Source organism: Rattus norvegicus, chromosome 19, assembly GCF_036323735.1.
Source record: "Rattus norvegicus strain BN/NHsdMcwi chromosome 19, GRCr8, whole genome shotgun sequence".
NCBI lineage: Eukaryota > Metazoa > Chordata > Mammalia > Rodentia > Muridae > Rattus > Rattus norvegicus.
In genome coordinates, this window is record NC_086037.1 from 33971808 (window position 1) to 33984055 (window position 12248).

The 12248-nt window shown below is 47.6% G+C and overlaps 1 protein-coding gene across 1 annotated transcript in view; it reads right to left on the reverse strand.

Annotated features, from left to right (window-relative positions):
* Window positions 1-494: 494 nt before the first annotated feature.
* The window catches only part of LOC102553444 (uncharacterized), a 101993-nt gene continuing 90239 nt past the window's right edge, over window positions 495-12248 (reverse strand). The window contains exons 3-4 of the mRNA XM_063278591.1: window positions 11484-11650; window positions 495-1548 (exon numbers count right to left, since the gene is read on the reverse strand). The gene's annotated coding sequence lies outside the window, so the exon portion shown is untranslated. The remainder of the gene's footprint in view (window positions 1549-11483; window positions 11651-12248) is intronic.

Consider the following 12248-nt stretch of genomic DNA (forward strand, 5'->3'; position numbering starts at 1 on the left):
GTCACACTGGCTAGAGACAAGACTAGGAAGCAGTTGCCACATCAGCAGACAGTAGGAAGGCGTACCTTTGAGCAACTAGGGCAGATTTCTAGTGGGGGGTAATTACCATTGGCTCAGCAAATTCCCACCTCCCCGGACTTGCTCAGTTACAAATCTACATCCCCCTTCCTTCTTCTAGGTGCTCGTTGAGATTGCCTGTTTGTTCTAACGCTCCCTCAGATTGTCCACATTTAGTTCATTGCCAATGTCTTGGACCTTTCTCATTTAAACTTTCCCAGGATGTCTTCTGTCTGAGTTACTCCCTTTGACTAATGTCTAATAGTCTCTGCCTTTAGAAATAGTGACAGGTATCCTATGCCAAGGTTAAAGCTCAAATCTTACCATTGCTCCTGCTTTTGAAAAAAGGTTTAAAATTTTACCCAGACAGGTATATGTTTGGTCTATGTCGCGCCCAACCTCGACCGGCAAGGAAGACACCACCAGCGAAGGTCTTCTTCAAGCAGTTTTACTCAGGAACCTTGATACAATCTTCTGACCCCGGGAAATCCCTGCACCACACTTAAATAGCTAGCACTAGCCAATCCTAGCAAGCCACGTGGGGACAGCGGATAGGTTGTACTATGTGGAAGGGACCAGGCCAAGCAGGAACAGCCAAATAAGGACTTGTTTTTCTTAATGAGCGGAAGGCAGAAACCGGACTTGTTTTTCTTAATGAGCGGAAGGCGGAAACCGGTGCCTTCCCCGGCCCGGGACCTCGCAGCTCCCTACAGGTCTACAAGTGTACCTGTGCACCACCTGCAGACCTGGAGCCGGTGGGGCCAGACGAGGGTGCAGGAGCCTCTGGAACTGGTTACATTTGGTTGCGAGACACCATGTGGACACTGGGAACAGAACCTCGGTCCACTGCAAGGGTAGCCGGTGCTCTTAACTGCTGAGCCCTCTCCAGCCCCACTCTTGTACTTGCCCCAGTCCTTAGCGTGCCTCATCCTGCTGATTGCACTAAAGTCCCTGATTGGCATGAAACATCCTGTGGATGTTCCTTCATTTCCCAAGCATCCTGTGGATGTTCCTTCATTTCCCAAGCATCCTGTGGATGTTCCTTCAGCTGCCAAGTGTGCCGTTCACCATTACCTCATATCACTCCATCCTTTAAGACCCAATTCAAAGATTCTAAGAAGGCCTCCTTCGTTCCAAGCTCCACATTGGTGTAGTAGTCCAATATGTCTGTCTTCTGGAGCACTGGTCAGGTTGGGATCCCAGTTCTCTGGCTGGAGAGCTCTTGACAACAGAGATCAAGTCTTCCGCAAGAGCCTAGCAGACGCCCAAGAAATACCGAACTAGGGAAAGGCATGTCTTCCTGATGGAGACCTCAGCAAAGGAGACAGAGCTGTCGGCATCCTGGGGTTGCCATCTTTGAGCAGGACATCCAGCAGTCACAGTACTCAGCTGCTGGCATTCAAGCTGTTAGCTGCCTGTTTGGAATCCGGGCAAGGAGGAGATGCTGTCCTTCTGTGCTGGCATCTCCGGAACCCATCATGTTAAATCAACCTGTAACAACAGGAAAAGGACTAGATAATTTGCAACCAGTCACTAGCCACTTGTCAAGTCAAGTTAATGACAAGGTTAGCCTAACAGCCCACATCTGGGTGGACGGATGCTAATGTCACACAGACTCATGTAGCAGATTACTACCACATCAAACGAAAATGAAGCAATGGAGTATGTATGGAGATGACTCAATTGGTAAAGGGCTTGTCCTGTGAGCATCAGGGACTTGAGTTTGACCCCCAGCACCCATGTTAAAAAATTCCAGGCACAGTGCTATAAACCTTGGGCTTGGGAATTGGAACTAGATAGACCCCTGAGGCTTGCTGGCCAACCAGTCTGTCCAAATCCATAAACGCCAAGCTCAGTGAGAGATTCTGCCTTTCGAAATAAGGTAGAGAGCAGTGGAGAAATATACCTGACCTTTCATTTCAACACATATGTGCATACTTAGGACTGCCCCTGCTGCCCCAACACACACTCTGCAAGTCTGTGCTCACTCCTGTGACCCGAACCAGGAAGGACCAGCAAGTGAGAGGAGTAGAGGGAAAGACACAGAAAACTAAGCACAGTAGTCTGTATTATCAAATTTTGCTTTCCGTTTCCACAACCTCCATAAAACACCATCTAGAACTCACAGAAAATGTTTACTGACACGTGATGAGTGTTTAGTTTACAGTAGTCAATATTTCCTCAATAGGCATCTGGATAAAATGATTTTATCCCCCTGATTTCAACCCCCCTGATTTAATGTCATGGGACGAGAGAGATGACAGAGAGTCAGGGTTCTGAAGAAAAGACTGTGGAGGGAAATGAACCGTAGATCCCTGTGTAGAGACGGAGAAGTTGATGCTTAGGTCAAGGAAGGGCTCAGCTGGTCCCTTGGCTTCCTGGCAGTGACATAAAGAACACCTTTAGCAGTACAAGGTGAACTGGCTGAGGCCACAAAGCAGGCCTGGAGACAGATTGAGAAGAGTCATCCCATTTGGATCTGGGCAGATGAGAAGGAGACTGTGAGCAGGACCTGGAAGGACAGGCGGGATCTGACAGGTTGGGACAGAGGATGGTCCAAAGCAAAGGGGTGAAGTCGAAAGAGGATGGACGGCATCCCAGGAGTGGCTTCCGTGTGTGAGCAGCCAGATGAGCTAAGGCAGGAGCCCACCTCAGTTTCCCGTCTTGTCAAGACCATCACCTGACACCCGGTATTTATAATTGTCTTAATTGGCCCGCTTAGTACGTTCATTACCTTGTAGCCCACAGTATGCTCTGGAAGTGTAGATTAGATCACACATTGTTGACTGATTAAAATGTCCAGTGTGTTTAATGTAATATCTCCCCCTTCTCCCCCTCTCCCATTGTCTATAGTTCCTAAGTAAACTGGTATTTCTGACCCTGGCCTTCTTCGACCTTCTGACCATGCATCCCTGAGATGCAGCATTTGCTGCGAACAGGAATGTTAAACAGAAACAGTCAGAACAAGGCTCAGTTGTAAGATGGTGGACTCTACAGGAGACTGGGTGAACCCGGCTGGCTCTTGGAAACTCAGCACGCGGGAGGCTGAGGTGGGAACAGCAGGCCGGAAGATCACCGTGCCTGAGGGGCAGCCACAAGGAACCCTGTCACAAAAGCCAAAATAGAACGTCAGCCGAAACAACACGTTTTAGCCTAATTTTAAACATTTCAAGGCAATACTGCAGGAGAGAGAATTTAAGATGCCTTGCTCATAAGGAAAACTAAAAATTATGTTGATAAGAGCTCTAGACAGAAGCTGGACTGGTGGTAGCACATGCCTTTAATCCCAGCACTTGGGAGACAGATGCAGGTGGATCTCTGAGTTAGAGGCATTGGCTGATTGACCAGATTGCTGGTCTACGGAGCGAATTCCAGAATATCCAAGGCTACACTTTCTTCTTTTGTGAGTTAGAAAATAAAGTTAGGGCCATGCGTCATGGCAACAGGAAGGAGGAGGAAATAGAGGTCAGGAAACGCCATTGAAGAGAAGGCAGGAAAGTGTAATAGGCCTATGATGGGGAGGACTTGGGGATGTCTTCTAGGGGATGTGACCACTGCTCTCATGAACTCACTCCAGCTATGCTCACCTACACTGGGCCACCCAAGAGGGAGACAGTCACATTCAGACCCAGGAGGGCTCATAGCCATCCAACCGCTCTCTGGAGATCTAGCAGTTGATGGCTGTTGGGGAGGGGGATATTGTCTTCCATGAGAGGTCCTCTGGTAAAGTATGTCCAAGAGAATTAAATTCAGTGAGTCAAAGAAAGGACACACACACACACAAAAGGCATGATAGTGGGAGGGGTGGGGTATAAATAGGATATAAGAGGGCAGGGTGGAGGGGTTGGGGATTTAGCTCAGTGGTAGAGCACTTGCCTAGGAAGCGCAAGGCCCTGGGTTCGGTCCCCAGCTCCGAAAAAAAAGAAAAGAACCAAAAAAAAAAAAAAAGAGGGCGGGGTGGTAAAAATGTATATTGTATAGAGGAGTCAGATTATCAAAGAATAAATTAATTTTAAAAAGCAGAGAGTTTTTTTCTTTTAAGCAGAAGGAACTGAAATCATTCAGTAAGGCCAGCTGTGACTTAACCATTGTTAAAAGCTAGAATATTCGGGGGCTTCTTTTAAGTTCTTTTCACTTCTACACACTCTTGAAAATCACTTTTAGGCCGGAGAGATGGCTCAGTGGTTAAGAGCACTGACTGTTCTTCCAGAGGTCCTGAGTTCAATTCCCAGCAACCACATGGTGGCTCACAACCATCTGTAACGGGATCTGATGCCCTCTTCTGGTGTGTCTGAAGACAGCGACAGTGTACTCATATATAATAATGAACAAACCTTTAAAAAAAAAAAAGAAAATCGGGGCTGGGGATTTAGCTCAGTGGTAGAGCGCTTACCTAGGAAGCGCAAGGCCCTGGGTTCAGTCCCCAGCTCCGAAAAAAAAAGAACCAAAAAAAAAAAAAAAGAAAAGAAAATCACTTTTATTTGAAACTGATTTATTTCTTTGATCTATGCCTGCCTCTCCCCCTTTTGATACAAGGTATCATTCTGCAGCCCTCACAGGACTGGAATTCAGCTCCAAGGCAACCCCTTGCCCTCCAGGTCCATGAACCAGCAGACCTGTCTGTAGGCGTTTGGTTTGAAATTACTCATGGAAGTGGAAAGGCAAATGAATGGGAATTAAGGAGACAGGTGAAGATAGGCATTCAGGTCAGCAGCCAGCGTGGCCTGCTTCTTGGTTTGAGTTCAAACAAGCTCTTCCCACCTCATTTCTGGAAGACGGCCATCACACCACTGCACCCTGACTTCCTTATGCAGGATACTGTGTTGAAAGTGAGGGCATAAGGAGGAGGAAATGGAGCAAAGGAAAAGAAGGATTTGGCCAGCCCTCCAGCCCCAAACTACGCACAGCTGTAGATTCCTCTCACAGACAGCTAAAGGAGACTGAGGCTCAAAATGTCTGCGTACTAGATACCACACAGCACAGTACCTGACAGGGTGAGGGGCAGGAGGAGCCCTTCCCAGGGAACTCAAGCTCTGGCTTCAAGTGTGGGTCATTTGGAAAGCGGCTTACGATCACTCTGACTTACAGCAAGGGCGGCCTTGGATGTTAGATGGGACACCATTCTGGAAAGGACTCTCCTCCTTCCTTCCTTCCTTCAGCCAACCCCAACAGTGCCCGATGAGCATGTATCCTGAAGCACATCCTGGCTAGGGCTGGCATAAGAATACACTGTGTGATGTGAAGATCAAGTCCCAGACGTATGTCTGTCTCCTCAAATGTCATCATTTCCTCACATGGAAGGCATATTGAATTCTTCTTGTTCTTGGAAGTGTATGAGCATGAGTAGGATACAGAGTAGTCCTACTGTGCTCTCACACAGAGCCCATAGAGCTTCTCACTTCTATTTAACTGAAATGAAGGACCTGTGCACCACCTTATCTCTGTCTCTCCGCTTAGAATTCAAGAGTACTTGTTATTTGGACATAAAGCAGAATGTCCCTAACAGCCTGTAAGTGTGGGGGATCTCAGAGTTTCTCTTGCTGCAGGGACCCCCCTGTTGCAGGCCCTTCTGAAGACTGGGGCATCCGAGCCATCAATACGCAGCTAAGTGACACCCGCGGAAGAACAGCGGTGCGGGGACAGCTCCCTGTTCACCCTTTCCTCTTCCGGGGTTTAATTGCACTCACAAAGGCAAGCCCAAGGCCTCCGAAGCATCCCTGCGGCAGTCACAAAGGCAGGGAGACTTCAGGCTACAGCCACAAAGCAGCCTCTGCTCTCCCCCATTGTGCCCAGCAGCCACAGCGGTCTCAGAGCCGGCGGGAGTCTTACATATCTCCTACGTGCAGCAAAGTGGAGGAACAATGGGACAAATTATGAACAAGCTCGGAGCAGAGCTGTGGAATTCTTCCCTTTGTGAGCCTCCATTGCTGTCTGCTGGGACAAACGGCTAGCCTGAGGGGAACACGAGGGAGTGGGGGTGGAGGGTGGGGGATATCGCAACAGTAGAAGGCCAGCCAGGGTCCCTTACTTCGTACCCGAGTGGCAGCATTAAATACTTGTAAAAAGTCCGGGGTAGAATCGAATCGAAGAGAAAGCCTTCGAAATGTGTGCGCTGAAGTTGATCCCCGTAATATAAGCACAGGATTGTTGGGTGGCCTTTTCCCTCTTTCCTTGTCCTCTCCTGTGGCCTTACAGAGCTTGAGTCCACTATCAGAGGATCTGGCTTGCCCAGCTTTGTGGGACTAGGATTATGCTTTCCCAGGATAATAAGAAGAAAGCATCCATTGGGCAAACAGCTTGGGAACACACCATTAATCAGTTTAGCTCTCCAGGTGCAAATTCTTAGGTTAAGAGTGACCCTTTCTTTTTGGTCAATAGCTGTTTTGGCATGGTCTTAATTGTGATGACTTCTCTCTCCCTGAAGAGGCACTAAGGAAGTCACACCTTTGCTGATGTCCTAAGCAACACCAAGAGGCTTTTATTTGATAGTGGGTCATTTAGAAACAACACCAATGGAGACAGGACTCGCCACAGATCTGTGAAATCCTCACAAAGCTTCACAAAGTAATGGGGGGGGGGTACTCAAAAATTTAAGTTGTCTCTTATTGAATGTCAGACATCTGGAGAGGACTCCTTCAATGGAACAGAAGAATTCAACAAAGTGACACATCCGTGTTCAAATTAGCCACAGACACTGCGATGTGACAGCCGCTGCTTTCTTCCAAGTATCAGAAGCAATGCTGGGGGTTTGAAGCAATTAGAACAATTTCCTTCCTGGTAAGACTTTGAATATTTATTAGCCTTTTAAAAGGTGGTTAATACGGGTGCTACAGGAAACAGGTACCCCTCTAAAGACAAAACTGAGGGCTCGTGAGGTGTGTGGATGGATAGAAACAGCCGGCAATTCCTTCCTAATGAGGTGGGACATTTCTTGAGTACTACTGCTTGATTGCAGGCTGAGCTGCAACAGGCCCTCCTAGGTCAGCATTTGATAAGCAAAAGGTGCTAAGACAACCTCTAAGATGTCTCGTCTCTCAGGAGGTGCCGATGAGCAAAGTCAGAAGGCACAGAACAAGCCAGATACAGCAGAAAGCTGGGACCATAAATATGTTTGGATACGGCAGTGAAGAAGGGGTGGTCACAGCAAGGAAGCTTCATGGAGGATGGACCTCCAGGGACCTGCGAGTGATATATTCATAAGGAAAGGGACGTGTGGTCAGTCCAAGAGAGGCACAAAGCATGACGGTGCAGTGTTTACACACAACTGTGCCAGGCACCACACAGCTAGGGTCCTCAGTACAATCCAGGCTTCAGAACCCTGAGCTTGGATGCTAGTCAGACATTTTCAGTTGTTTACAATTAGGTTGTAAAACTTGGTCCTCCTAGAGGGGTGTGCCCTGCACAGACACCTGGGTCTGAGAGGGAGCGTGAGGTAGGCTGCTGTTGAAGCTGACAGAGACTGGTAGGATGGTGGCCTTAAGGCTCTCGATCTCGGGAAAACATCAGCGACTCAGGGGGATGAGATTAAGTTACTGCCTCTATTTCTGACAACTGCTTGTGTGTTTTCAGCTAAGTGAGCCAAACTGCAAGCCACTTGGCAAATCGTTTATACCAAATGCTGTGACCCGGGGGTGTTATTAGCTGAAATAAGGATTTTTTTTTTGGCCTAAAGGAGTATTATGTCTCCACAGAAATTCCTTAGCAGTATCTCCCCACCCCCACCTCCACCCCCAAAAAAATTCAGAAAGAGACATGGCCAGGCTGGCCAGTAGACCTTCTTTTGGAGAATAATTTGGCAACTTTGCAATAGCTTCCACTTTGGCACCCGCCCCACCTCTGTCCATAGAAATAGCGAGAAGACAATGTTTGAGGACAGAGCCTACAGTGTCCCGTCGTTAGCTGCTCAGAGCTTTACTCACTGTCCGTATCCCCACAGACCCTTGGCAACAGGCTGCATCTGATGCGGATGGTCACTTTGACACACACTAGAGGACTGGCTTTTATTTCCACCCCCACCCCCCAGGATGCACCTCTTCCTCCCTCACACTTAGTTAAGACAGATCACTGAGATAGATACATCCAGAGCACGGGAGCTAAACGAAGACAGAGACAAGTCTAAAATGTATCTCCCAGGACTGGAAATGTAGCTCAGTGATTCAGGCTACACTTGGGAAGGAAGGGGAGGGAAGGAGGAAGGGGAAGAGAAAAGAGGGATGGAAGAACATTTTCCAGAAGCACAGAGTCTCTTCCTCATCCTCCGGAACCTCCTAGTTCCACTAGTATGGGCTTGTCTTGATTTCTACCCATTCTTCATATTTGTTTCATAAGAAACAAATTCCCCAAGTCAAAGAATCCACACACCAAGCATATATGCATTCTGGAGACATCAAAAGTGCCAGGCAGCACCCCCTCCCGCCACCCCCTCTCCCGCATTCCAAAGGAGATTATTAACTGTCCCCAGAGAACGGGGCCAGCTGAAAAGGAAGAGACCCGGTTTATATGCTAATCCCACAAAAGCAAGTACTTCTCTTGCTAGATTTACGGGAACCAGAGGTTGAGCGACAGCAGCTAAGTCCTCACTCAGGGTAAACAGTTTCTACACCAACCTCCAGGTGAGGATTTCATTTCAGGGAGGCGAAGATGGCTTTTTTGTTGTTGTTGTTTAGCTTGAAATCACGAGGTGTGTAACCTTTCATTTCTCCTGCGCTCCCAAATGGAGGCTTTCACACCAAGTTTTGTTTCCCGACAAGGGAAAGAAAAATCATGGTTCTTGGCTCTGCCTCTCTCGTCCTCCCCCGCCCCCCAGGCTTTTGTGTTCCTAGGAGACCCTGGTGCTCCCTGGCCAACTGCACTGGACAGGATTAGCCCACTAGTCACAGCCCTCAAGGAATAAATATCTAACACCTTGTTCCCTTTCTCGGTTCAAAAGCCACTGCCACCAGGGTACACTGGTGGTTTGAAATAGACTATGATTCATATGCAAAGTAGAGGAGGATTTTCATGATTTCATAATAAAATGTTGAAACGCTTTGATCTCGCGTTGTAAGGAGCTGTGAAACAGTGCCTCCGAAACAGACAGATATTTGTGTAAGCGTCCTTTATGTATTGCCAGTGAGGAATAATAACATATCAAAGCCCCAACTTACCTCATCTGCCTGGTACAGCCAAGGCATAAATAAAGAGGAACAATGGAGTCACTATTACTCACTCTCAGAGAGCCAGCGACATCACTGTATCCTTTATAATTGTTGGCAAGAAGATTAATGTTTTGTTAAATATCAGAGCAAGGTCACAAGGGGGCTCATGGGCTTGTCTAAACACCCAGTCTTTAAGCTTCTTCCTTCTCACTTGCTTTATTTTGGAAATGAACTTGTAGCGTTTCATCTAATGATGGTGATTTTGCCTTTGAAAGACAAGGGTAGCATCACCACCTTTCTTTGAACACACTCACATAACACGAATGTGCACACACATTTTTACTCACGTGTATACCGGGAAACACACATACACCCTACACACACACCACCCATGCACATGTACCATACACTCAGATTCACCACACACACACACACACACACACACACACACACACATCATACACACATCCCTATGCACAAATACAGACACACAAACACACATACGCACACGGTTTCTCTAGATGATATTTAAAGAATAGGAAGAATTTGACTGTAGCATATGGACAATGTTGCTATGAGGTGACCTTGCCCTTTGAACCAACATGGATAATTTATTGCCTGTCCTGTGGCCAAAAGCAAGTGGTATGTGCTTAGGAGATAGACTTTATTGGGGTTTGGGGGCTCCCTCCCCTCTCCCAAAGACTGCTGTCATCATCCCTGTGCTTCTGTTATGTTTAGCCTATATGTCCTCGCATACAGATGTTTTCACCAGCAAACAGTTCATGACCCAGGACGAGCAAAATATTTTGGCTTGCCCTGGCTTTCAGCACCTGTTTAAACCAAAGGCCGTTGAAATCTCGGTGCACAGGTCAGAAGGCTCACCCAACAACTGGAGAGGGGTACAAAGCTACAGAGACAGTCTTACAGGGCGTTTTCAAACCCAAGACCCCATGCTAATGTCAAGGACCCTTACTGCCTTGCTTTCCAGATGTGGAAAAGAAGACAAACAGCAAATCCACAGAGAGGTTGTCCTTTTCCTTTTCACATGAAGACCCTTACATGAATCTCCCAGTTCCCCTTTGTAACAGGAGGAACTGGCCACTGTAGTTTATGCCCATCTCCCGTTGATGGCTCAATATTTTTCCAGGCAGTGTCATATCTGTGACAAAGCAGCAGCCTGGGTAGCACTGGGCTTTAGCCATTGTTATCTGAGCAGCTGCGGTAGGCTGGGCAAGTTCTTCATGACTCTGGGGACATGAATGCTCTTCACATTTCCCCAGGGGGACAGTGACAGGGCTCAGAGGATTTAGGGTCCCTAAGCAGGATGTGGTGAAGTCACAGCCGGAGTGATGGGGACCAGCTCTGACATCATCAGGCAGGACTGACAGGCGTCTCATCATCGGTGATGGAAAGAAAAATGCTGGATAATGCAAAGGGACACAGGGTGCCTTTCAAGGGACCTCTCTGCCTCTGCTCTCTTAATTGCTTGTCTGGGAGAAGAAGTTTTAATTGTAGCTCTAATTTTAAGGTGATCTGCTTAGTTGTCATTGTCATTGTCATTATTGTTGTTGCTGTTGTTGTAGCTTTCTTTCTATGAAGCTTGAGGGGGAATAATGAAGTAAAGAAGAGAGCTTGGTACGAGGTTGGTGTAAGAGCCAATTAGATGTGAAAGGAGGGTGCCCTGGCTTGGGAGATGAGCTACAGCTTCACCAATCTCAGTGACAACTGGGGCGTAGAGCCACAATTACCATGTCCTCTCTTGCCTCAGTCAGCACCATCTGAGAAGAGGACACTCCATGTCATTCGGAAGCCTACACTTCCTGTGCATGCAGGACCTCACGGAGATATTGGGGAAGGAACAGGATGGACCTATCAGGGGCTGGCAGAGTAGGGAGTGGACGGATGGATAGATGATTGCAGAGATTAAATACAAAGTGGACCATGAGAATAGCTATCCGTCTATAACCTGTAGTACAGAACTGGCCCACTACCTGATTTTGTAGATTTGGTTTCATTGGAAGATAGCTAGGACTGTTTCTTTATGGTTCCGTCTGCTTCCATGAACTGCCTCACCGTTAGCCAGGACATGCCGCTTATTAGCCCCGTGTTTCTTAATAGAGATAAGTGTAGGAACTCCTACATTCGAAACTTCTGGGTGCCACGGCAGTGTGGCTTGGACTGGAGACAGGTCTGGTGCCAGTGCTGGCTGCAGCCTGGACACTTTCTTTCCAAGCCGCACACTGCATTGTACCTGCCACAGCACTTGTACGGGCCCCGAGGACGACTCACTTGAAGGCTTAGCAGCAAGAGCCTTCATCCACTGGGCCAATCTGTCAGCTCGGTGATACGGGATCGTGACACAGGAGAGAATGTCGGTATAAGCCAGTAGGAAGATGAGCTGGACTCTGCAGAAGAGGTTTGAGTGGGGTGGGGAGAGAGGTGCTCAGGGTTGTAAGCTGCAAGATAAAACCATGAGTTACAAGAGGAGTCTTACTCTACTGCGGCTTCTTATAAGAATCCTATACACTGTAGATTTAGGACTGGGAAAGGAGAAAGACCATGCACGTTCAGGTCTTAGACATGGTGAATTGCCATTTTAACACTTCTATTTTCTTTTTAAGTGTCATCTCTATTTGGGAAGCCTTTCCAACAAATGATAATTATGTTGGGCTTCTTGACTCTCAGCTGGACCAGGTTTCAACCAGACTCCGGGGTGAGGGACTTATTTCTTGTCTCTGTCTTTCCAACAACCCTGCCTTTGTGTTTTCCCTCTTGTGCAAAGGTTTCCTTCTGTCTTCTTGGCTATTCTGTTGCTCTCATTTTGAGACAGGCTCTGCCTACATAACTTTTGGCTGTCCTGGAGCCTGCTATGTAGAACAGGTCGACCTCAAACTCACTGAGATCCTCCTGCCTCTGCCCCTGAGTGCCCATATTAAACGTATGTGCCACCATGTCCGGTTTTGTTTTGTTCGGTTGTTTGTTTTCAAATAAGCCTTTCTTAACTAGCATTACCTTTGTTGTTTAACATATATCCGTTGTGTGGTGGGAGTGCGT